We start from the raw sequence: 26,484 nt of genomic DNA on the forward strand, positions 1-26,484 counted from the left end.
GAGAAAAGAAGATAGGTGGAGAGAGTATAGGTGGGGAGGTAGGGAGGGGATAGGTCAGTCCAGGGAAGACGGACAGGCCAAGGAGGTGGGATGAGGTTAGTAGGTAGATGGGGGTGCGGCTTGGGGTGGGAGGAAGGGATGGGTGAGAGGGAGAACAGGTTAGGGAGGCAGAGACAGGTTGGACTGGTTTTGGGATGCAGTGGGTGGAGGGGAAGAGCTGGGCTGCTTGTGTGGTGCAGTGGGGGGAGGGGACGAACTGGGCTGGTTTAGGGATGCAGTGTGGGAAGGGGAGATTTTGAAACTGGTGAAGTCCACATTGATACCATTAGGCTGCAGGGTTCCCAGGCGGAATATGAGTTGCTGTTTCTGCAACCTTCGGGTGGCATCATTGTGGCACTGCAGGAGGCCCATGATGGACATGTCATCAAGAGAATGGGAGGGGGAGTGGAAATGGTTTGCGACTGGGAGGTGCAGTTGTTTGTTGCGAACTGAGCGGAGGTGTTCTGCAAAGCGGTCCCCAAGCCTCATCCCACCTCCTTGACCTGTCCGTCTTCCCTGGACTGACCTATCCCCTCCCTACCTCCCCACCTATACTCTCTCCACCTATCTTCTTTTCTCTCCATCTTCGGTCCGCCTCCCCCTCTCTCCCTATTTATTCCAGTTCCCTCACCCCATCCCCCTCTCTGATGAAGGGTCTAGGCCCGAAACGTCAGCTTTTGTGCTCCTGAGATGCTGCTTGGCCTGCTGTGTTCATCCATCTTCACATTTTGTTGTCTTGGATTCTCCAGCATCTGCAGTTCCCATTATCTCTGTCTCTATAAACCCTCACTCTTTCAATTTTGGTGAAATCCGGGTGAAAACATGCATAATCAATTGTACGTAGAGTCTCACCAGGGCTTTCAAGAAATATTTAAGTACATCTTGCTGAAAGATTTGTTACTGAAACTTTTCTTCTTTTATGCATCAGGACTAATACAAAAAAAAATCAAACTCAAAGGTGCATACCAATTTATATTGCAGGAGAAAAGCATCCTGATTTGTGGGCAATTTGAACCTGAGTGTTTTGGCATTGCTGTAGAGAAATCAATGAGAACAATGGACTCCCAAGCTCCTACTGGATTCTTGAATGTACTCTATTTCTGTGTCATTTTTGCAAGGTGATCAAACATCCAAGGCCTATTTACAAGATTTCTGATAGAGCCAATGTTATAGTGCATAAAGCTGTATGGATCCTGATGAGTATATTTACCAGTGAAGGAAGGCTTATGGTAGACAGGAGGGAAAAATTCTCAACTAATGCATTGAGGAAAGGAAACACAAGAGATTGCTCCCTTTCTAGTGTGCCTTTGTGGGCAGAATGACCTTTCATTACCTTGGGCTATGCCAAGGCAATTTATGATCAATCAAGCACTTTAAGTGTAATCGTTATGGTAATACAGCCAATTTGCTCACAGTAAATTCCCACAGTCATTCAAGTGATAATGACCAATTCATTCCTTCACTGTGCCAATTGCATTACAAACAGTTGCCAAGCCACAGGGAAAAAACATTCAGTTATTCTTTGACTAATGCCATGAGATACTTTACAACACCAGAGAAGCCAGATTGGTTCTTGGTTTTGGCATTTTGTGTGAAAGAAGGCACCCTCCAACAGTGCAGTCCCTCATTACAGCACTGGATGGTCAGCTTCAGTTATGAGCTCAAGTCCTTGTATCCTTCAACATCTGACTGAGGAGCAAGTCTCAACTGTGACCAGTACCTATTAAGTACACCAATAGTTTTCATAAAATCATAGACTAGTTACATAAGACCATTCAGTCCGTTGTGTCAGTACCAGCTCCATTCCACTGCCTTGTCCCCATAGGCCTGCAAAGGCTTCCCTTCAGATAATAGTACGCTTTTGTTTGGGAGGCCTTGATTGAATCTTCTTCCACAGCACTGTGAAGCACTCAATGTGTAAAAACGGGTTTCTGCCAATCATTTTATAGAATCACAGAGTCTCTACAGGATGGAAGCAGGCCATTTGTCCCAGCAAGTCCACATCGACCCTCCCACACAGACCACCGCATCCCCACAATCCTGCATTTCCCATGGCTAGTCCTCCCAAACCTGCACATCCCTGGACACTGTGGGTAATTTAGCCTAGCCAATCCACTTAACCTGCACATCTTTGGACTGTGGGAGGAAACCGGAGCACCCAGAGGAAACCCACGCAGACATGGCCCGTACCTTCAGGTTCTCCACTTTTCTGCTAATTGAAACAGTTTCTCCCCATCTATTCTTTCTAGATCCCACATGATTTCGAACACTATCAAGTTTCCTGTTAATCTCCTCTTCTCCGACCTACATCTGAAGTAGAGGTTTCTCATTCCTTCAGCCAATCTTGCAAATTTTCTCCACACCCTTCCTAATATCTTTTCATTCTTCCTAAAGTGAACTGACCAGAACTGGACACAGCATCATTTGAGGCTACACCAGTGTTTTACAGAGATAATGGGAACTGCAGATGCTGGAGATTCCAAGATAATAAAATGTGAGGCTGGATGAACACAGCAGGCCAAGCAGCATCTCAGGAGCACAAAAGCTGACGTTTTCGGGCCTAGACCCTTCATCTCTGAAACGTCAGCTTTTGTGCTCCTGAGATGCTGCTTGGCCTGCTGTGTTCATCCAGCCTCACATTTTATTACCAGTGTTTTACAGATGTTTTATAAACTTTGATTGTTAAATGCACTGTCCTTTGTTGAACTGAATCTTTCAGACAAACACCCCTTCCTGATAAAAGCCCCTACTTTGTGATGACCCATTGGAATTTATCTGCATTGGTAGTTATTGGTCTGTCGTAACTATGGGATTGGTGGAGTTGAAAGCAGCTCCTGACTGTTGTCCATTAACCTGTACTGGGCAAGTATCTGTGGGTGAGGGATACCATAAGGCTGTGATGCTCCCTATTGTCAACATCTGCTGACACTCACTGGCCAGGCTCCCAGTATAAAGTGTTGGCAGTTGGCTGCAATGGCTGGGCAGTGAAGTTGAAGATAGTCAGAACGTACTCGAAAGTTAATGGTAGTTTTTTATTTTGGAAACTTATTTACATCCGAGCCAAGTCTGAGCAGTAAAGAGATCTTCCGTTCATCTTCATCTTAACTGACGAAACTTGTCCTCTTCATCCCCGAGGAAAGGTGTCACCTGGAGATGCACTCCAAAGTTAAGGTGAATGCAGAACATCAGTTTTAAATTTGAGTTGTACGGGCTGGAAATGATGACAGATTCAAAAAGACCAAAGGCAGTTAGGATGTGGGGAATAGATGTGGAAGTTGGACAGTCACACAACAATTGACTAAACTTCAAAAGCACATCCCTGACAGGGAAGAGTTTCCTGAAATCATGGAAGGTGGCATGTGACTGTGTGCCATTTGCATTGCGTGCTGAAACGAAGGAGGGTAGACTTTTGGAGTATTCTGAGGGGCTAAATTAAAGGGACTGACTGGTCAGGTTAATCTTTGTCTTTCGTGCTCATTTGGCATTGAAAACTTGACCGGCCCTACCCCAGCCCACCCACTGAATCCCATACTCACGATGTGGAGAGAATAACGTGGTTTTAAAGCATATTTTTATACTTCTATAAGAAATGTCAACTGCTCCTCAATAAAACAATCGATTTAAAGCGATCTGGATCACACATCTGACCTCACAATCGGAACTGCATAGTGACTGCTGGCCAGATATGTTGTTATGAATCTAAATCCGCTTTAAATCCTGGGAAGATAAGCACGTTGACTTTTATTTTAATTTCAGCGTTATGTGTACAAGATTAAAATGTTTTCGTTTGAAACACGCAAGAGCAGAGAGTTTGTGAGGTGGAAAGGGAAAATGAAACAGGTTCTAAAGTAGGTAATTTTAATCGTAGAGTGTTTGTAGGAGGGGTTCCTGTGCAGACTGGCCTGAGGGTGGAGCCTGTAAATTGGGTTTTAATCCGGAGTTTCGCTGTTCACTCGAGGCAGATCTGTCTCAGCGCAGCACATGGGCCTGTGTGGTCCCAACTGTGGTAAGGGGTCGGGCTAAGACGTCCTCACTTCTCGCTTTCAGGAGTTTGGGGGGGGGCACGGATTTCACATTCTCAACCCCGGGATTTAAGTGAGAAGCAGCTCGGAAGTCCAGGTATACTCGGGACGGTTCAGGAGTATGGTTCAGAGGGATTCTGACCGAGTTGTTTTGGATAGAGTTGAAGGGTACTGTTTTTTTTTAAGAGATGGGGGATTAATTGAAAGACGCCTCACTAGTGTTGTGTGTTGCGATACAGAAATACAAGTTATCAGGGATAGATTAAAGATTGGTTCATGGTAATACTGGCCCCCTGCTCCCAGCGGTTACTTCTTTGATCAAAGCTGGCAGCGTATTTATTTCCATGCTGGAGTTTAATTTTAGTGATGGACTGTAATTCCTCTAGTATTTTTCCACAATACTGGTGTGTTTATTCCTGTATTTGTTCCTCTCTAGTTCTAAAGGCATTTATCTGTGATTCCTGAATGATACCGGCCGTGACCAGCCCTTTTCGTACGAACCAGTTAGTTACTGGCTTTAAACATCGAGTTCGAGGTCCTGGGTAAGAACACAGTGTCTTCTTGTACATGTTCTTGGGGCCTGTTGGCTGAGCTCCGACTAACCTTTGCTCCCCAGTTTTGACCAGGTTTGTTGCGGCGGCCAACGTGGAGTTGGGAGCAACGTTTCCGAATAGTGTGCTGTACACCTGATGAGTTAGATAGGGAATGTAAACTGAGAGTTGGGCACCTACAGGCCAAGCAGCTCTAAGAGAGTTGATTTAAAACCAGTCGAGTTTTGTGAGGTTCCAATTCTCTGCCAAATGAGAATAAGCACATCGATTTTTTTTATTCTTCATAATCTGTGCGTTTTATTTCTCTCCGTTAGGCGGTTTGTTATATAAACTGGAAGTTATGGTCCGGCCTGAAGGAATGTACCGCTGCTATGAGCTGTTTATTCAAAACTCTCGACCCTATTGCTTTTTAAATTCGTTCATGGAATGCAGGGGGCTCTGGCCAGACCAGCATTTATTGCCTATGCCTAATTGCCCAGAGTACAGGTGAGAGTGTCAACACATTGCTGTGGGTCTGGAGTCACATGTAAGCCAGGCCAGGTAAGGATGGCAGATTACCTTCCCTAAAGGACGTTAGTGAACCAGATGGGTTTTCCCTGACAATCGACAATGGTTTCATGGTCATCATTAGATCCTTAATTTCAGATTCTTTATTGAACTTAAAATTCCACCTTCTGCCATTGCAGTACTTGAACACCAGTCCCTGGAACATTAGCTGAGTTTTTGGATTAATAGACTAACAATAATACCATTAGGCTATCGCATATGGGTGTCTTTTTGTAGACATGTGTCCCAGGTCTCTGAGAGAAGGGACAATATCCAAGTATGTACTTAATCCCTAATGAAATTTCACTGGGTGTGGTTGCTGTGCTGTGAGATCATGTGCAAAGTCCTTTCAGCACCTTCCAAATGCACGACCAGTCCGTCTAGAAGGACAAGGGCAGCAGATTTGTGGGAACACCACCACCTGCATATTCCCCTCCAAGCTACTCACCATCTGACTTATTTATCATTGTTCCTTTACTGTTGCTCGGTCAAAATCCTGGAACTCCCTCCCTAAGGGCAATGAGGTAAGACTTACATCAGAGGGACTTGAGTGGAAGGAAGAAGGAAGCTCACCACCACATTCTCAAGGACAATTAGGAACAGCAATAAATGCCCACATCCCATGAGGGAATTTTTTAAAAAATGACCTTGTTGGATTTTTCTCCATTACAGCAGTAGCTATATTTCAAAAGTCCCCCCCCCCCTGCTGTGAATCGTTTTGGGCTGTGGAGGTCATGCAAAGTGCTGTATGATTGCACATTCTGTGCTCCTAAAGCTACAATTCCCAATGTGGTGTGTAATAGAGTTAAGTGTATGAAGGAGTGGGGGTGGGGTAACTTGCCACCAGTGGATTTTTGGTTAAATACATGAATGGGGTTGGGAATTACTTAATTGTTGAAAACAAACAAGCAATTTTTTTAAACAAAAGTATGTTAGATATCGGCTATCTTAGTACTAACATAGGTTTGAAGTATTGCACCAGATAAGTCACTTAGCTGTCCAAAAGTGTACCTTTTAAAAAGTGATTGTGCTCAGAAAGATAGTGCATGTAAAATTGTGACCTAAACACTCAAGGCTGGAGCAATAGCAAATCTGGTCCATCCAGTTGCTTTATTGTTAGGCTGCACTGTGATTCTGTTCCTGGCTATTATACCTCCCATTTCCACCAAAAGTAGTTTGAGCATTCCTGGTCAAAAAGATACCCCTCACTAGTTTGTGAAGATGGGCTTACTGCTACTTGTGCTGGTGTATTTACAAGATGTCTTTTAGGATTTTTCTTTGCTTTACAGATGTGGCTGAGTTGCAGTCCACAAAGTTCCCCACCAATACTCACTGCAGCACATGTGGCTGGAGCGCTTTCAAATTAGCTAGTGAGCCAGGTAGCTCACGAAATACGATAAGCTGGTCTCTCAGTTAAAATCTTGTCTGTTGTTTCTTTATGCCTCATTTATTGGGAACTATTAAAAGGTACTGTGACCTTTTTTGTGACTAGCTGCCCAGCTCAGCTATTGTGATAGTGCAGATATTGACAAATCACTTCCTCACCAGTTTAATTTGCACTTTTTAAGCTACATTGTGACCATGCAAACAAAATAGTTACGCAGTTGAAAATGCTGTGCACTTTGGAAGTCTCACTTGACTCGAGAGCAAACTGACAATAAGATTCTGCGTGTATTCTCAACCACAATGTTCAAAAGGGGATCACAATGAGTGGCTTGCAACTTTTCAGTTTCTGCCATAATTATAAGTGAAGGGTTAATAATCAAATAGAGATGGTCAAAAATCACTCAACACTACATTGTAGCCCAACGGGTTTATTTGAGAACACTAGGTTTCAGAGCATTGCTCCTTCCTTGGGTGTAATGTAAGAGGAGGTATCAACAGAATTTATAAGTAAAAGATTGAAGGAGCATACAACTGATGTGAATGTATTGAATAAACCTAACATGGCTGGCTGACTACCTCCTGTTAAATCTTTAATCTGTCGCAAAGGGGATGCAGGTTTCGATTAACTTTAAAATGCAGATCCCAGAATCTCTTTCAAGTCATTGCTCTGAGATAACTAAAGGTTTTAATTAGTGTGTACAAGAGGTGACATCTCAGGTCAGACAATGCATTTTAGGTGTGAGTCCAACGGTAAAGTAGCAACTGTCTGTTTTAACTTGGAATCAGATTGGTTTTATTTCCAAAGCAGGAATTTATAAAATGCCTATTGACTCTCTAATTTGTTCCAAAAATACACAATTTGTAGACAATGTGTCTGCAAATGCAAATTCACCCCATTTGTGCGTGTGTTGTGATCACCTGTAGTGGGACATGAACCCAAGGTCATGATTTGAGGCCATCCCAATGGGTGCCGGATGTGGCTATCAGCTTCTGCTTGGTGACCATGTGTTGTTGTGTATCCTGAAGTCTGCCTTGGGGAATGTTTACCTGAAGCCAAAAGCACTTGACTGCTGAAATGTTCCCCCACTGAGAGGGAATATCCCTGTCTGGCAACTGTTGCGTAGTATTCATTTATCCACTGTCACAGCATCAACATGGTTTCACTAATATACCATGCCATGTCAATGATCGGACATGTCTTGCAGAGGTTGCCATGACAGGGTTGTATAGTGTTGTGGTTGATATTCCCCTGAAGGCTGGGTGGTTTGCTGCAAGCAATGATCTGTTTAAGTTTTGGCAGTTGTTTGAAGGGGAGAGGTGAAGGCATGGGGAAGATCTTGGTGAGGTGCTCATCATCATCAATAATATGGTGAAGGCTGTGAAGAACATGGCACAATTTCTCGACTTCAAGAAAGTACTGGATGATGCAGGGCACCCTAACAGTCATATCCCATATGTCTTCTGAGAAAGTCATTGTGGTTTTTCACTGTGGCCCATCAGAACTGATAATTGATGAGTTGAGCATCCTCTAGTTCCCATGAGGGTGTCTTTCAGCACCTTCAAGTATTGGTCGTGTTCCTCCTCATCTGAGTGGATCCCGGGTATACGTAGGGCTTATTTGTAGGGGATGGCTGTCTTAATATGTTTAGGGGGAAGCTGGAGAAGTGCAGCATTGAGAGGTTATCCATAGGCTTGCATTAGCGTGAGGTGCTGAAGTGTCCGTCCTTGATAGAGATGTGTGTTTTTTAAAAAAAAAAGTCTGTGGTAAGTCTGATGGGAAAAATCGTATTGACAGCATTACATAGTTGAATAAGTGATTCCTCACTGAGTCCAAAGGAAGAAAAATGTCATCAATGTATCTGGTGTGTAGCATTGGTTGGAGGTCCTGCGCAGCAAAGAATTCTTTTTCAAACTTGTGCGTGAAAACGTTGGCATGTTGGGGAGCAAAATCTGGTCCTCTTGGCTGTTCTGTGTGTCTGGATGAAGAACTGGTTGTCAGAGGTAAAGATGTAATGGTCAAGTATAAAGTGAATGAGTTGTAGGATGGTGTGTGGAAATTGGCAGCTGGTGGTATTGAGTACTGAGGCTTTTTGCAGCGATGCCATTGTCATGGGGGATGCTGGTGTAGGCTGCTGAAAAGTTCCTTGTTGGCGGGTGCTGAGTTTCTGTAAGAAATCTTTTAGTGTCATGATAGAAGCTAGAGGTTCCTTGCACAATGAGTTTTCAAGATGCCTGCAACAGAGCCAGAGAGGTGTTCTCGCAGGGTCCCATTGCCTGCTATGATGGGATGTTCAGATGTGTTGGCTTTGTGCATCTGTGGAAGGTGCTCTCGCCCTCTCTCTCTCTTTCTCTAATCGTGCTCTCCTATCACCTTCTTTGTTTTACTTATTTCTGTGTCTTTGATACCGCACCCCCATCCCTCCGCCACGCACCCCCCCGCCCCCATCACACCCGAGGAAGGAGCAAAGCTCCAAAACCCAGTGTTGTCAAATAAACCTGTTAGACTATAACCTGGTGTTGTAATGATTTTCTTTTAAATACCTTGTCCAACACTGGCACCTCCCACATCAAATAGAGATGTAAGAGTTTGCATGATAGACTCTGCAAAGAGGTAATTTCACCTGGGGCCTTGTGTGATCTTGAGTTTAAATTGTAGATATTTAAGTAAATGGTAATCTTACCAAATTCCTTGACTCTAACAGCCTTTGCCAAGATCAACAGAAATCCGACCTCCAATTTGTCACTTGGAGACTGTGCCTTCAGCAGCCGGGGTCATTGGAGATCTGTCATTCCTCCCTTAAACTTCTCTATACTCTCCTCTTTCCAAATGATCTATAAAACCTATCTCTTTGACCAAGGTTTTTCCTTCTAAAATTATCTTACGTGGCTCAGTGTCAAATTCTGTTGTAACACACCTGTAACGTAGCTTATGACACTACACTCCCTTGAAGGCACAAGGTAAATGTATATTGTTCATCTATTTTTCATGGAGTTGGCCGATGGAGAATATTGGCTGAGCTACTGAGCAAATTTGGTCTCCTCCTCCTTTTTGAAGTGAAGGGAGAAGAGTGGGTCTAAGACTAATAATTTAAAAATTAAATTAGGGCAACGTTGTGGATGTGAAAACTGAGCTAGATGAGGTAAACAAGATGAGGAGGCTAGGAGAAAGATCGGAGAAGTAGTAGCCAGCATTTAATGGGATATTTCAGAATACTCCCGTAGGTGATTGTCTTCCCTATGTACCTATGGTTAGCAAAAGAAGTTGAGGAAAACATCAAATTTAAGAAAAGTGCAAATAAGTGTGTGAAGGCGAGGGCCAAGTCAGATGAACGGTCAGAATGTAAAGAATGTCAGAATGACTAAAATGTTAATCTGGACAAATAAGTTAGAATATGAAAGGAAGCTAGCTAGAAATGTCAAAACTGATAGCAAGAGATTCTATAGCTATTGTAAATGAAAAGAGTAAGTAAAGTGAGTGGGAATGGGGAGTTAAGAGTAGATAATAAAGAAATGACTGATGTATTGGGAAGACAGAGGCAAAAGTTTGTATTCATTACAAGAGGGGAAAAAACCTCCCAGTAAATTGAGAGGCAGGGGGATGGAGAGGAGGCTGTGGGTATAATTGCGAAGGAAGCAGTCCTGAGTGAATTAAGAGTTGTGGGTTGACAGATTTCCAGATCTAAGGGTGGTGATAGCACAGTTGTTGAATATTAAGGCACAGGTAGATTTCTCATCAGTGAGATGATCCGAGGTTATTGAGGTGGATAGGACTCGGTCAATCCAAAGACAAGTAGATCAGCCGTTATCTTATTGAAGCAAACACAAGGGGCCAAAAAGCTGGCTTCTGCTTCTAATTTATCTGCATGTACAATGATGCTTTACACCCCCTTTAATAGGCAGAGTGGACTTCAGTTTTAACATTGCATTTAAGAGAAAGCATATTTGACAATGTAGCACATCGTCACTACTGCACTGAAATGCCAATCTAGTGCCCTGTTCAAGAATGTATCATCTGAGCTATTGCAAATGAAGTCTATCTTTGCTGGTAATTCCACAAATATGAAATACTGAAAATATCCCTGACAGATTTACATAGGTGTAGCAGCAGTTGGAACAAACTACCTTTTTGATTATTGCTGCTTAGCAAAGAAATTCTTATGACCCAATTTGGAATTGTACCTGTTAGCTGTAGATCATAACGATGTGATAGTTTCCTCTTGTCTCCCAATCCCCACTCCACAGCTCCATAATTATTAGCTAATCAAACACGGTCCATATATTGAATATGGAAATGGAATGACTTGTAACTGAATGGGTGATTTTAGAATTTTAAAATAAGATTGCTTAGTAGCAGCAATGTTTTCTGGGAATGTCCTCTTGATTGCTTCTCTCTTCCCCACAACTGCCCCTGTCTTCTGTCTGGACTTGGACCAGAAACTTGTTGAAACGTAGTATTGGCTGGGACATAGAGCATTCCGCTCCCAGCATTTCAAAGTATCAAACATGGCTTGGTAGCAAAACTCTTGCCTATAATTGAGCCTCAGTCCAGACTCCAGTAGACAGCTTAGATATTTTCCAGATATACTGAGGGAGAGGTGCTCTGTTAGAAGTTCAGTTATTTAGGTTATATGCTTTGCCGTTTGACCTCTTTGGGGATTTTAACTATCACATGATGCTGTTAGAGCCTGTGCACTGACCAACAATTAAGTCTGAATCAGCACCCAAAAACAGATTGTTATTCTCGTTGTGGTTTGTATGAGTTTGTGTGCAAATTGATTGAATTTACTGGGTAGAAGGGGTAATTTATGATTCTAATGTACTTAATTGGCTGTTAAAGGTTTACAACTTCCTGACGTTGTTTGAAAAAAAAACCTAAGAAATAGGAACAGGAGTAGGCTGTTTGGCCCCTTGAGCCTGCTGTGCCATTCATTAGGAACATGGCCGATCCAGTATTCCTCATGTCTACTTCCAGCCTTCTCCCCACAACCCTTGATTTCCCACTGAGACTGTGCCCTATGATGTTTTGTAAGACTTGTGAATTATAGAAGTGTCATCTTTATATGTTGCAAAGAGCACACACGCACCAAGGTAACCAGTTTCTTGTTCAGAGTCTGAAGCAAACAACTGTTTGCAGACACTCTCTATTAACCTGCTACAGCTACCGGCCTGTTGTGGAATGCGGAGTTTCAATGTCAGTGTTGCTGTAACTGCAGGACCACACCATCCATGTTCCAACTATAAGCCACCGCTACCTCTGTGTGAGAACGGGCTCCAATTCTGCTCCACGGTGAATGTTGGGTAAGAGTCCTGCCATTGAAAGAGCGAAGCAGCACGAGGCAATGCGGTGTGTGTAGAATCGGTTGTTTTTCTAAAAAGAAATTCAAGTGAAATGGAGGTGTGTGTGTTCACTGATGTCGCTGTGTGCAGAACCTAATGATGTCCTTGGTGCGTCTTTAACTGCATCCTGAAGCCTCTTGGACCAGCTGCCATCACAAGACTTGCCTTTATATGTGCCAGCTGCCATCTTGGTATTTTGAAGTCATCACTTTGGGTGAATAAGAACCAAATTCTGTTTCTTGTGACTGCTGACCTATTTAATATAAGTTTAGATTCAGGAGTAACTTAAGGTGCATTTGACTTTCTTCTTGGCTTTTTAAACCGTAACAAGTTGCCTTTGTAGATATTTCTAATCATGTTATGGCATACTCTGGAACAAGTTGGATTTAAACTACTACTGCCTCAGTCCTCCTGACTTACATTTATATTGCGGCCATAAGGTGGCAGAATTGAATATTTGCCAAAGCTGAGAAGCCTGTTCCATGCAGCAATAGCAACATTGACATTACAACACCGCAACAGTGTTTGCACGTGTGCAGATGGCATCGGCTGGTCCACTGGAAGCCTCATCGCTCTTGCTCCATTCAGTGCTCCAATAAACTCCAGTTCTCCTTCTCCCTTCTTTTCCCTCACCCCTTAAATGTACAGAGGGTGCAACCCCTGTAGTTCCTCTGGCAGGAATAATTCCAGAGAGGCTTCACAGGAGCCTTGTCAAAGAAAAGTTGATACTGAGTGACATAAAATATCAGACCTCCAAAAGCTTAGTGACAATGGAGTTTAGTAGACCTGCTTAGGTGAGTGAATGAGAAATGCACGTGGAAATTTAGGTAGGAATTCAATTCTAGAGCCTTAGCCACTGAAGACAAGTTGACCAATTATAAGTGATTTAAAATTTCTCAAGAGATCCAACTTGCAAGAGGCATATCTGAGTTTTTTTAGGGTTGGAAGAATAGCAAAGCCATGGAGGAATTTTGACAACCAGAGTGAATTTTATTTTCACTGCTGTTTCATTTGAGGGTGGCACGGTGGCTGAGTGGTTAGGACTGCTGCCTCAGTGCTAGGGACCCATCTTCAATTCCAGCCCAGGATGACTGTCTCTGTCTGTCTGTGTGGCGTCATGTCTGTGTGGATTTCCTCCCACCGTCCAAAGATATGCAGGTCTGGTGGATTAGCCATACTAAATTGTCCTGTACTTTCCAGGAATATGTAGGCAACATGGATTAGCCATGATTAATGCAGGCTTATGGGAGTAGGGTGGGGGAGCCGAGACTGAGTGGGATCCTTTTTTGGATGTTTAGTGCAGACTTGATGGGTCCAATGGCCCCTTTCTGTACTCTAAGGATTCTGACTGCCGATCCAGAACCTGACTTGTGCCAAATAGACCAGGAGTAATGGATGAACATAGAACATAGAACATAGAACATAGAACATAGAACATAGAACATAGAACATAGAACATAGAACATAGAACATAGAACATAGAACATAGAACATAGAACATAGAACGCCCTTCAGCCCACAATGTTGTGCCGACCATTGATCCTCATGTATGCACCCTCAAATTTCTGTGACCATATACATGCCCAGCAGTCTCTCAAATGACCCCAATGACCTTGCTAACATGTTCAAGATACTGTGTGGGGGCTCACCTGGAGGGTACTCAAGTCCAGCTGTAATGAGCATCTGGATAGGCATTTCAGCAGCAAATGTGCTGAAGCAGGAGCAGAGCTGGATGATTTTGTGGAGGTTGAAATCTGTAATTTCATCAATGGATATGTGGCCACAGTATCTCAGGGTCAACTGTTTGTTTTTTTTACTTGTAAATTGCCTCATGTGGGATATGGACATCACTCTCCAGGCCTGATTTGTTGTCTGTCCTTTAAATTGAGTTGTTCTGTCCGCCATTTCAAGGGGAGGTTAAGAGCCAACGATGTTTTCTATGGCCCTGGAGTTACATGTAGGCCTGACTGGGAAAAGAGAGCAGATTTTCTTCCCCAAAATAACCCCATCAAGCACGTACCTGGAAAGGAGTCAGTGACTGAAAGAAGTAGTTGGGACAGTGATAATGGGAACTGCAGATGCTGGAGAATCCAAGGTAACAAAGTGTGTGGAGCTGGATGAACACAACAGGCCGAGCAGCATCTCAGGAGCACAAAAGCTGACGTTTCGGGCCTAGACCCTTCTGATGAAGGGTCTAGGACTGAAGCAGATGGGACACCCTGCTTTTACTTGTTCGTTAGAACTTGATGGCCATTTAACAAATAGTGAGGGGGCTTTTGTGGCACAGTGGCAGTGTCCCTACCTCTGGGTGAAGAGGTGTAGGTTCAAGTCCCACTGCATCCCCAGAGGTGCATAGTAATAAATTGTGAAACAGGTTAATTTTAAAATAACTAAAACAAACAGTACAGGAAACAGCTGTACTGCAGTGTACCTGATGTGTTATTATATCTCATTGACGGTTTACTGTAGAGCTTGTGATGTATCATCACTGCATTAAAGTGTGTGACCTGGGGGTATAAAGGTCTGTCTGTATCTTAAGTAGTGTCACTTCAGCATTTCAGGAAAATGGCTTATTAGTTTATTATAGGTTTATATATTGCAAAGCATTGACAAATCTGCCAGGGCCCCTGTACTGGTGTAATCAGCAAGGGACTACTTACCAGGCAAACCCTGCTTTCTGCCCCACCCCCAAGATGGATGCAGCAGTAAGATAGGAGAATTTGATTTTTATCAGTCCCTGTTCCTTGTCAGTTTCTTTAAGAAGAGTTTTGACACTGAACTTTGCAGACATGGAACTGCAGTAATAAAATCTAACATTAAGTGCATTTGGGGTCCTGCTTTCATACCCCATCAGGGCAAGAGCATATCCATGCATGCAGTTGTACAACTATGATCTGGCCAATTGAAATGCAACTTGGAATTAGAGTTGAGGAGGCATTGGACAGAGAACAGAGGAGGTTTACATCAGTGGCTCCAGGGATGAAGAAGGTATGAAGATATCAGAGATAATGGGAACTGCAGATGCTGGAGAATTCCAAGATAATAAAATGTGAGGCTGGATGAACACAGCAGGCCAAGCAGCATCTCAGGAGCACAAAAGCTGACATTTCTGGCCTGGACCCTTCATCAGAGAGGGGGATGGGGAGAGGGAACTGGAATAAATAGGGAGCGAGGGGGAGGCGGACCGAAGATGGAGAGTAAAGAAGATAGGTGGAGAGAGTGTAGGTGGGGAGGGGATAGGTCAGTCCAGGGAAGACGGACAGGTCAAGGAAGTGGGATGAGGTTAGTAGGTAGGAGATGGAGGTGCGGCTTGGGGTGGGAGGAAGAACCGGTTAGGGAGGCAGAGACAGGTTGGACTGGTTTTGGGATGCAGTGGGTGGGGGGGGGGGGGGGGAGAGCTGGGCTGGTTGTGTGGTGCAGTGGGGGGAGGGGACGAACTGGGCTGGTTTAGGGATGCAGTAGGGGAAGGGGAGATTTTGAAACTGGTGAAGTCCACATTGATACCATTAGGCTGCAGGGTTCCCAGGCGGAATATGAGTTGCTGTTCCTGCAACCTTCGGGTGGCATCATTGTGGCAGTGCAGGAGGCCCATGATGGACATGTCATCTAGAGAATGGGAGGGGGAGTGGAAATGGTTTGCGACTGGGAGGTGCAGTTTGTTGCGAACTGAGCGGAGGTGTTCACCAGTTTCAAAATCTCCCCTTCCCGTACTGCATCCCTAAACCAGCCCAGTTCATTCCCTCCCCCCACTGCACCACACAACCAGCCCAGCTCTTTCCTCCCCCCCCCCCCCCCCCCACCCACTGCATCCCAAAACCAGTCCAACCTGTCTCTGCCTCCCTAACCGGTTCTTCCTCCCACCCATCCCTTCCTCCCACCCCAAGCCGCACCCCCATCTACCTACTAACCTCATCCCACCTCTTTGACGTGTCCGTCTTCCCTGGACTGACCTATCCCCTCCCTACCTCCCCACCTATACTCTCTCCATCTATCTTCTTTACTCTCCATCTTCGGTCCGCCTCCCCCCCTCTCCCTATTTATTCCAGTTCCCTCTCCCCATCCCCCTCTCTGAAGGGTCCAAGCCCGAAACATCAGCTTTTGTGCTCCTGAGATGCTACAAGGTATGAAGATAGATTGGACTGTACTCCTTTAGAGTGCAAACCTGATCTTAAAGTCAAACCAGCAGACAGTTGGGCACAGGAAGTAAGGAGAAAATGTTCCCATTCAAGGTTGAGAATGAAAGGGCATAGTCTGAAGCAATTAGTGAAATAAGTGAGAGTAGAAGAGTTGCTTCCCACAGCAAGTGGTTAAGTGTCTGGACAGTACTGCATGAGGTTATGATGTAGGCAGTGTTATTTTAAGAAGGAATTAGATTGTTCCTGGTCAAATAACCATATATAGGGATAGGGTGAGAAGACATGAATATGGCACTAGATGAAATGCACATTCAGCAATTCTCATAGGCACAGTGGGCTGATTGGACACCTTCTGTGACGTTGATTTTTTTAAAGTGCAGGGCAAGGCACTCCTCACCTACTTCGTGCTGGCATTTCCTTCTGGTTTTTAACTCTTTGGGATCAGTATGTCACTGGCTGGGCCAGCATTTATTGCCCATCCCTAATTGCTCAGAGGGCAGTTAGGAATCAAGCACATTGCTTTTGGTCTGGAGTCGCATGTAGGCCAGACCAGGTATGGATGGCAGTTTCCCTCCCTAAAGGACACTAGTGAGGCAGATGGGTTTTCCCCAACAGCTGCGACTAGATTCATGGCCATCATAAGACTCTTCAATTCCAGATTGGCTTGTTTGTTTGTGTTGAATTCAAATTCCACCATCTGTCATGGTAGGATTCAAATCTGGGTCCCCAGAACACACATCTGGGTCTCTGGACTAATAGTCTGCCAGTAATACCACTTGGCCATCGCCTCCCTCACCCAATTTCACAACTCACATCCCAACCTATTTCATCCATCCCTTTAGTTAGAATTCTATCTCTGTCTCTGTCTAGCTGTTCCTCCACCTCTCATTCTGCTGCTCTAATGTTTCTTAATGGTGGCTGTGGCAAATTCATTTGAAACATTTTAGATTCAGCCAAAAGCTTGTGTTACTTGATACTTTCTATTGTTCTCTTTTAATTATTAAATGGGATCCAACTTTGGTTATTTACAGTGCTGAGGTGTATCTGATGGGACTGCAAGAATCGTCAATTTGAGATGAGAACTTGTAAATCCATCACTGGGTGTAAAGAACATAGTGAAGATAATAGTGATATTGTGGAGAAAATGCTAGTTGTGTGAAACAGCCAATATTTGGTAAACATGTAAATTTTGGGAGTCCTTCCACCAATACATATCAGACAAGTGCATAATTTATGGCTGAAGATTTGAAGAAGCATCAAACTCTACTCTTTTGTTTCCCCATTTCCTCAACATGTGCCTGCAGAACAGTACGGGTAGTGGCATTGTGGAAATGTCACTTGACAAGTTATCTTAAGACTCTGGCTCTGGGGGGCATGGGTTCAAGTCCCACCTTGGCATTTGGCAGAATTTAACTTAATCCCATAAATTTGGAATGACCAAGATCGCCTTAGTCATGGTGACTATGTCAACTGTCATTGAATGGCATAAAAATATATTTGGTTCACATATACCCTTTTAGGAAAGGAAATCTGCCATCCTTACTTAGCCTGGTCCCCACATGACTTCATACCCACAGCAATGTGGTTAGTTCTTAAGCATGCTCTGAAATAGCCGAGTAAGCCATTCGGTTCAAGAGCCATTTATTTGACTAGCTGGCCTTGGCTGTGGAAGAATTCAAAAACACATCGAAACCTGCATTCATTTTGCTTTTAATCAACCTGTTCAGAAAGGTGCTGACATGTGCAGGTGGGACTTAAATCCTAGGTCTCCTGGCTCGGAGGTAGGGACGCTACATCGCAGCACAAGACCCTGTGAAAGCTGCATTGACAAAATGGAGGTTAATAAATATCAGATGATCCAAATTCAGCAAGTGTTGGAAATTTTCAGACGCAGTAAGCTTTTTCAGTTGGCCTGGTGCCAAAAGCAACTCATTGACCTTTTTTTCCCAATGGTAGGCAAAATTCTGTTGAAGCAGAAATACCATCTTTGAATAGATATAGTATCCATGTAGTTTTTTTTCCTTCCTCTTCTAAAGATGTCAAGTGCTGCTGCCTGGTCAGTACCTCAACCGTCTGACCATTGCTCAGGCAAGGAGTAGGCCATTCAGCCCTTCAAGCATGTACCACTATTCAATATAATATCGGTTGATCATGCAGTGTCAATATCTCACTCCTGCTTTCTCTCCATACCTCTTGATCCCTTTAGCTGCGAGGACCGTGTCTCATTGAGTGCTCAAATATGATAGGAATTAGGCAACAGCCTATTGCTGCTGTCTTCCAGCTCTGATCTCTATTGATCTCAATAGAGATGGAGATACTCAAATGATATCAAATTCAGAGTCAGTCTGGGTCACTTCATACCCACTCCAACAAATCTAACTAACACAGTCTGGAGGTGGGGGGCGCCAGGCAGCATCAGAGGAGCAAGAAAGTTGACATTTCAGCTCAGGACCCTTCTTCAGAAATTTTAAAGCAAAATTTACACTTTTTTGAACAGCAGGAATTTGACCAGGTAAATATGTGCTTTTGTTAGTTTGTACGTACAACTGCATTCAGTTGGAGTTGCCATTCCTAATATAGCTGGCTGTTTTGAGTCCATGACATTGTACACTGTGCAGATTTGAGTGGTCAGCAGACTTGTTAAACCAGATTCTTGGGATGTCCTACAAAAAGAGATTGTGCACACCAGGCCTATGTTCTCCAGAGACTAGAATGAGAAGTGGTATCAAGATTCCTAGAGGGCTCTGTAGGGCAGAGACTGGTAATTGACTTTTGGCCCTGGCCAGGTCATCAGTCAGCATGTAGGGCCAGCCCCTCAGGACGTGATGAGAGAAATCCTTCACTCGGTTGTGAATATGCGGACGTTGTTGCTCTTAAAAGCTGTGGAAAGTCAGATGATTAGTATTTCTGATAAGAGTTTAATCAGACTTTAACCACTAAAAGAATCTGGAATGTGGCGATCAAGCTGTGTAGTTTAATATATAGTTGTATCTTAATGTAGGAGTATGACCAGGTAAGGGCTAGAGGGTTAATCAGCTATTGGAGCTATTCCAGGATTCAGGCAGATCATGGTTAATACTGCAACTCCATTTTAACATTCCTTTACTGATATCGTTCTATTTCCTTATCCACAACCTTTGTTTCCTTTTCAAGTCTGTGCCCTTGAGCTGAAATCTCCCATCAGATCCTTTTCTTTTTTCAAGTTTAAGTGCACATTGGGTCATCCCTTTAAGGCAAGTTAGTAGACCCTGCTACTGCAGTTTAAGGCTTCGAGCCAAGGTCATTATCACGTCAGTTGTATGACCCTTGTAAACAAATGAAAGTCCATCACAGGAAGGTGCCAGCGGTAAAACTGAATGGGGACTCAGAACAAAGCTCAAGCCCTGTCCTTGGGATGTGGGAATATATTGATCAGCTGCTTAGCAAAATTCTCCTCGTTCAATTAATCTCTTTAGATTGTGGCTTGATCTTGCCTGGAGGACAGATTTGATTTATGGATTTTTTTTTTGGCAGTGGGTAAGCTGGGTGTAGCAAATTGTGGTTAGACCGTTTATTAGCTTGTTTTAGTGAGTGACGAATTAATTCCTTCCTGCCTCTCGACTACTCATCTCAAACTATTTGAATCCATTGTTTTCCCTCAAAGTACAGTGTATTTTAAGATTTATTCTACTGTGCATTTGCTGCTGAATGTTGGTTCATTTTGGGACTGTAATGGGCTAGGGAGTAGACTCTCCAGCAAGATACCCAGGTCTGATTGAATGTTAGCTCAGTATTTAAATCCCAGAGCTCTTTTCTGCTTCGCTGCAGTGCAAAAAGATGTTGAGGAAATCATGCCATTCAAAGCAAATTATAGCAGATATGCAATGACAACACAGTATGCTAGAGAAACCCATCCGGTTACTTTTAAATTAATTACTGCCCATCCCTCGTTGCCCAGAGGGCAGATAGGAGTCCACTACATCGCTGCAGGTTTGGAGTCACATTGTAGGCCAGACCAGCTAAGGATGGCAGATTTGCTTCCTTGAAGGACTCTTGTGAACCAGGTTCTGTTTTTTCGACAGATGATAGTGGTTGCACGGTCATCATTAGGCTAGCTTTTTGAATTTACAGTTTATTTAATTAAAAAAAACTAAAATTGAATTTTCACCATCTTCCATGGTGGGATTTGAACCCAAGTTCCAAAAACACTTGGATTACTGATCCAGTGATGTGGCCATAATGCCACCACCTGCCATTGGCAGTATATGTGGAGAGAGCGAATTCTCCACTGGATATCAATCCAGTGTTAGACAGAGCTCAGGGTTTAGAATCCGAGAACCGTACAACGCAGAAAAAATCATTGAATCTGTACCAGCTTTTTCAAATAGAAATCCAATTCACCCCTGTTTCCAATATTCCTGAAAGTTTTTCTGTTAGATATGCATCAGTTCCCCTTTTTTTGTTATCTAGTGTTATTATCCCACTGGTGCAATCCAGATCTTAACTACCTATGGTGTTTTTACAAAAGCTTTGTGTACTGTTGTCTAGTCAGTTAGCCTGTAGGTATTAGAGTATATCAGCTTAATATTGATCTACACTGTATTCACTAGTTATCCAGAACTTTGAACTTCTGCCACACAATCAGATATTGCTGGAGAAACTCAGCAGTTTGGGCAGGATCTGTGAAGAGAAAATGGAGTGAACTTTTTGGGTCCAGTGATCCTTTTGCAGAACTGGTTGCTCTAATGAGGAGTCACCATACTTGACTGACTTCTACTTGACTGACTTCTACTCACAGGTGCTGCCAGACCTCCTGAGTTTCTCCAGCGACTTCTGATTTTTAACCTTTTCCTCTGTTTTAATCTGATTATCGAGTCAGTGGCCTAACTGCAGGAGAGTTCTCCGGATGTTAATTTGTGCAAACAGGGCAGAAAGCAAACTTGAATTAGATTGCCATATGTCACCTATCATTATTATTCACCAACCAGAACGAGCCCATCATTTTTCTGTTCTTGCACTCAGTTGCATTTTAAATGATTAGTGTTTTTGCTTCCATTGCTCCCTCTGAGTCCATTCCAGGTATTGTTTGCCTCCTCCATGTGAGAGGTCTGAGATCAGTCCTGAATTTACCTCTTGCTAGAGCAAGCAGAGGACTTTGTCCTACTCTCTCACTTAATCTAAAGCCACTTTCTCCACTGTGACTCCTTCCATAAAATGTTAAACCTCTCAATTTATTGAGTACAGAAAGTAACTGTCTAATCATGTATAGCAGTTATATTCCAACTTTTTAAGAGCTATGATGTCTGGTATGTGTTGCAACTTGTTAGTTTATTTGTGAAGGACTTAACATTTTTCAGGATAATTGAATCAGAGTTGAACACCCTAGAAACTAGCTATATAGTTGTCAAGTGCGATTTACTGGACTGTGTACTTCAATAGAAAAGCATTACACAAATCTTGAGCTGCCCCAGTGTATCGCTCAGTGCAAGCTAGGTTTAACTGTTGTATTCATAGTTACAAATTTCTGTCTCCTGCTGTTGGCTCCTGTCCCTTTTTTAACCCTATCCGACCCCTTCAGACTGGGCCATATTCCAACAATAAAAAGATGATAAAGCGTCTTAAAAATCAGTTTTCCAAAAATGCTGAGGAATGTAGAATTCTCAGGAAGAAGCAAAATAGAGAGAAGAGGTCCAAAATAACTTGGTGGTGAATCATAATTGATAGAAATCCTAAATAGAAGCTGGTGAGCAACAGTGATTTTAGGAAACAGAAGGGTGTAATGGATTAAATTGAATCATTAAAAGATGAAAAGTTTGCCTTTTATGTAGAATTTATGTAGCAGCTTCCATGACCTCCAGTAATAGTCAGCACTCCAGAAGGGCAATGACCACTTTTGGAAAGTGATTGCACACATCAAGCATTGTCAAGCAAAACTGAAGTACATGACCACATAACCTTGACTGGTTGTGTGAAAAATGTTGAGCAGGAGACTGGGATAACACTCTTCTTGCCATGGGAGTTTTTGTGCCTAATTTGTTCACATGGTGTGGGTGCTGTTGGCTAGGATGACATTTATTGGCCACTCCTTCAGAAGGCGCTGGTAAACTGCTTGATTCCCTAGAACTTGGGTAGGCCCCATGGAGCTGTTTGGCAATGAGTTCAAGGGTTTTGACCCAGTGGCCATGAAAGAATGATGATACAGTTCTAAGTTAGTGATACAGTATCAGGTGCATCTTCGAAATCCTTCCTTTCTCCTAGCACGTTTCATGGCTATGGGTATCACATGGACCTTTTTATCCAGGTAAAAATGCTGATGAGCTGAGACACCAACTCCATTCTGTGTGCAGATGAACTAGGCAGTGTAAACCTGACATTGTTGACACTTCGTATAATTTTGGAGACTAACAGTCTAATCACTGGAAGAACATATGCTGCTGCATTGGCTCCAGATATGAAGACCTTGCACTTCCCAACAAAACATTGAGCTTTCTGTTTAATCTGAAGAGCTATGGCAGCCGGACTTGTCTGGACATTGGACAGATCACATGATGCTCTTCATTTTACGCCAAAATTAAAGAGCATCCCAAAATATCTAAATCTAATCTCATTTGTAAAACCTTGAACCTCAATTTGTTTTGCAGCAGTTTTGAGGTACTGGTAGTGAATCTGAGATGCATTTTTTTTTTCATAGCTAGATATTTGCTTTGTTTAATAGCCTTATGCTCACAATCCAGGAAGTTGTTGTGTACTTTTTTTTCCTGAAGGGTCTAGGCCCGAAACGTCAGCTTTTGTGCCCCTGAGATGCTGCTGGGCCTGTTGTGTTCATCCAGCTTCACACTTTGTTATCTTAGTTGTTGTATACATGTTTGGCTTCAGCCCAACCCAGTTGTGTAACATGGTATTTAACTACATTAAACAACTCTGCCAGACACACAACCTTCTCATTGCATGTAATCTGCTGTAATCTGTTCTTTCTATGTGCCTGACATCTGTGCAAATCTTGACAATCCACAAACTTGCCGACAATGTACAACTTCAAGCCTTGGCGCACACCCAGGAAGTGTTACCCAGGCAGAGTGGCTACCATTAGTAGCAACCGTCTGTGAACAAGAACGCTACTAACTCCTGCAACTCCAAATCTGCACTCGCAGGGCAGGGGAGTCAGAAACTAGAGGGCATAGGTCTAATGTGAGAGGAGAAAGATTTAAAAGGGACCTGAGGGGCAACGTTTTCATGCAGAGGGTGATGCATGTTTGGAGCAGTTGCCAAGGGAAGTAGTGGAGGCTGGTACAATTATCACACTTAATAGGCATTTGAACAGGCACATGAATAGGAACGGCTTAGAGGGATATGGGACTAGATCAGTTTAGGGGAGTATGTACTAGTTGGACCTAAAGGTTTGTTTCTGTGTTGTAAACTCTGATTGAAGTACCTATTGTGTGAACTCTGCAAAAAGCCTTTTGAAAATTAAAATAACCAGTGTGAACTTGCACCCAATAACCAAGTCACTTATTCAAAAAGTTAAAGTTTATGGGATGTGGGCAGATTCAGCAAAAGCCATGTTGAATACTTTTTAGCCATGCTTTCTTAGTTCGGGGGTTATGCATACTTTCTATGATGACTTCTCATAGTGAATTGCCCTTGACTGAATTCAGATTAATGAGTCTCTGACTCTGTTGCTCTGTTTTGAATATTAACATGATCACCGCAGTCAGGGAAATCTGGAACACAAACTCCCGTCCAACTCTAAAACCTGCAGATGCTCGTTGAAATAAAATTTAAAAACTCTGGTTGAGAGTTTTGTTAGGTAAGGCTATCAAGGGTGATGAAACCAAAGCAATAAGATGGGAACTGAGATGCAACTGATCAATTTTGAAATAACAGGCTCCAGGTATTGAATAGCTCCTCCTGCCTGATGTTACACTCCCTCCAGTCCACGAGGCAGTCTTAAGCCTTAGAGAGCTAATTACAAATAGGAGCAAGGGGCATTTTGGCTACAGCCCTCATTTCTTTGAGTAATCTCAATTAAATACTGTATAAAATCAGAAAACCAAATTGATTTGTAACCCCCTACTTTATCTGGGACTATATCTGCATCTTCAGTTCAGAATGTGATGTGGTTTCGTGGTTAGCATTGCTGCCTCAGTGCCAGGGACCCAGGCTCAGTTCCAGCCTTCAGCAATTGAGTTCTCTGGCTGACTCTGTGCACATGAAAACTACTTTAAGTTTGTAAAGCTATTTTAGCTTGAGATTGATTTTTGTCACTGGACATGACCCATTAGTCAATTAGAATTTGTTTTAGCATCTGCCTCTCTCATTTATAGATAATAATATGGCTTCCTTTTGTATTTTTCATGTTATTTTGAAGTTAATGATTTTTTTCTTGTGTTGAGTGTACTGAGCTACTAGGTTATTTTAATCAACCTGTTTCAAGTCCTATGGCACTTCTATGATTGTAACCTTATTGGAATAATCTTGTACTAGGCTGAAAAGTTCAATAACTTTGGTTTGACTGCTATTGAATGCAATGTTGTCCAGTCATTTACCTCGTAAAAGTCCAATACTACATTTTAGGTTTCCCTCTCTTAAAAAAAAATGATAATGTAGGTTAATTACATTAGTATCCATGACTGAAGCGTTTAGTTTAGTTAAGTGTTAGTTGGGATCAGAAGATTAGGTAGGGTGGGCAGTGAGAGCCTTTGCCTCAGATGGTGATGACTAGCATGAGGGGATTAGCTTTAAATTGAGGGATGATAGATATAGGACAGATGTCAGAGGTAGGTTCTTTACTCAAAGTAGTAAGGGCGTGGAATGTCCTGCCTGCAACAGTAGTAGACTCAACTTTAAGGGCATCTAAATGGCCATTGGATAAACATATGGATAATAATGGAATAGTGTAAGTTAGATGGGCTTCAGTTTGGTTTCACAGGTCAGTGCAACATTGAGGGCCGAAGGGCCTGCACTGCGCTGTAGTGTTCTATATTGCACAGTGGGAGTGTCCCGACAGCGGATACCACAGCAGGCTGCGTTTAAGTTCCATTTGCTTCAGAGGTGTGCAATAACATGTCTTAAACCCATTGAGGAAAATATTGAAATAGACCATCAATACATCTTTTTGAAAGGACTGTCACTTTTTTATTAAAATTGATTTATCAAAAGAATTTAACAATTCTGACCTTTTTGTGACTAGTAGCCCCTGTGGTGCTTACAGCATATTATTTCCTCTGAAAACCACAATTTAAATATAATTTTCCTTGGTGATTTTTGTCTTTTTGTTACAAGATCCTTTTTTAAGGGCGTCTTTCCTTGTAATTTGATCCAATTCCACTTTTATTTGCTTTAATTTGGTTTCATCACATTCTTGAAGTGTAAAGAGAAACTGCTGAAACACTGGCATCATAGAAACAGAACTGAGCTGTGTAATGCTGAATTCTGTGAATAAATCTGTTGTCCAAGTAAAGAGACTTTCTGTATTTCATATGATCCATCATGATACAAAGTACCCATTGTTTAGAACCTTGGTTTTGTAAAGGTGATTTGTCACCTATATCCTCCCATTTTTGACGTGAAGGTCTCATTTCCTGTCTAACATTCCTTTTGTACTAACGAGGTCATCTAGCACAAAGTTGCCATTACTTTCCCACTGATGTGTCAGTAAATAAATGTTTGTTATATCTAGAAATCTCATCAACTATCCTACCCTAAATACTGAGTTTTGAGGTGTCTACATTTGCATTGCAAATGTCACTTTGAGCATTTTTGATACACAGCAGCTCCATGTCAGCAGAGTCAAACCCCGTTTGCCTAGGAGGGTTTGATTATAAGCTTAAACTCTGACAAATGTCAAAGCGTCCATAAAATCCTAGAATGGTGCAGCACAGATAAGGATCATTGCACCTGTGTCAGCTCTTTGCCGTATCTGTCCAATTTAGTCCCAATGAATTCACTCCACTCTTCTTTTTCACCTTTTCCCTGTAGCTCTGCAATTTTATTAACGTTAAGTATATATCCAATTCCTTTTTGAAAATTATTGAATTTTTCTTTCTCCCACCCCCCCGACCAGCCTGTCATGCAGTCCATTTCAGATCATTGCCACTTGTCATGTAGCCAAAATAAGTTCTCATTGCCTCAGATTTAGGGGAATTGATTCGGAGCTCAATGTCCTGTGGTTAACCCATCTGGCTGACAGTGAAAACAATTGCCCTTTATTTAATTTATTAGACCTGTAAATATGTTGAACATCTCTGCCAACATTGTCAGTTCCCAGCAGGCCTCCATGTTGTGTCTTCTGTCAAACAGGAGACAGCAATACAGCTGTGTAAAAGTACAATTTGCATTTTCTACCTTTTTACATACTAATGTTTTAAGGGCTAGTTACGTGGTTAGCCAGCAGCTAGCCTAGCTGCACTGACTGATATTAGTGTTAGCCAGATCCAGGCACTCAATGGAGTCTTTAATGCGTCCTTTAGTTTGCATCACTGACGTGTC

The 26,484-nt window shown here is 42.8% G+C and overlaps 1 protein-coding gene across 4 annotated transcripts in view; it reads left to right on the forward strand.

Annotated features, from left to right (window-relative positions):
• The window catches only part of sgms2a (sphingomyelin synthase 2a), a 73,229-nt gene that overhangs the window by 2,798 nt on the left and 43,947 nt on the right, over positions 1-26,484 (forward strand). For 2 of the 4 annotated variants that reach the window (XM_059651789.1, XM_048529165.2), the window contains exon 2: positions 4,498-4,603. The gene's annotated coding sequence lies outside the window, so the exon portion shown is untranslated. Of the gene's footprint in view, positions 1-3,943; positions 4,159-4,497; positions 4,604-26,484 lie in introns of those variants that run through there. The other 2 variants (XM_059651712.1, XM_048529157.2) reach the window with 2 other exon arrangements.

Source organism: Stegostoma tigrinum, chromosome 1, assembly GCF_030684315.1.
Source record: "Stegostoma tigrinum isolate sSteTig4 chromosome 1, sSteTig4.hap1, whole genome shotgun sequence".
Classification (NCBI taxonomy): domain Eukaryota; kingdom Metazoa; phylum Chordata; class Chondrichthyes; order Orectolobiformes; family Stegostomatidae; genus Stegostoma; species Stegostoma tigrinum.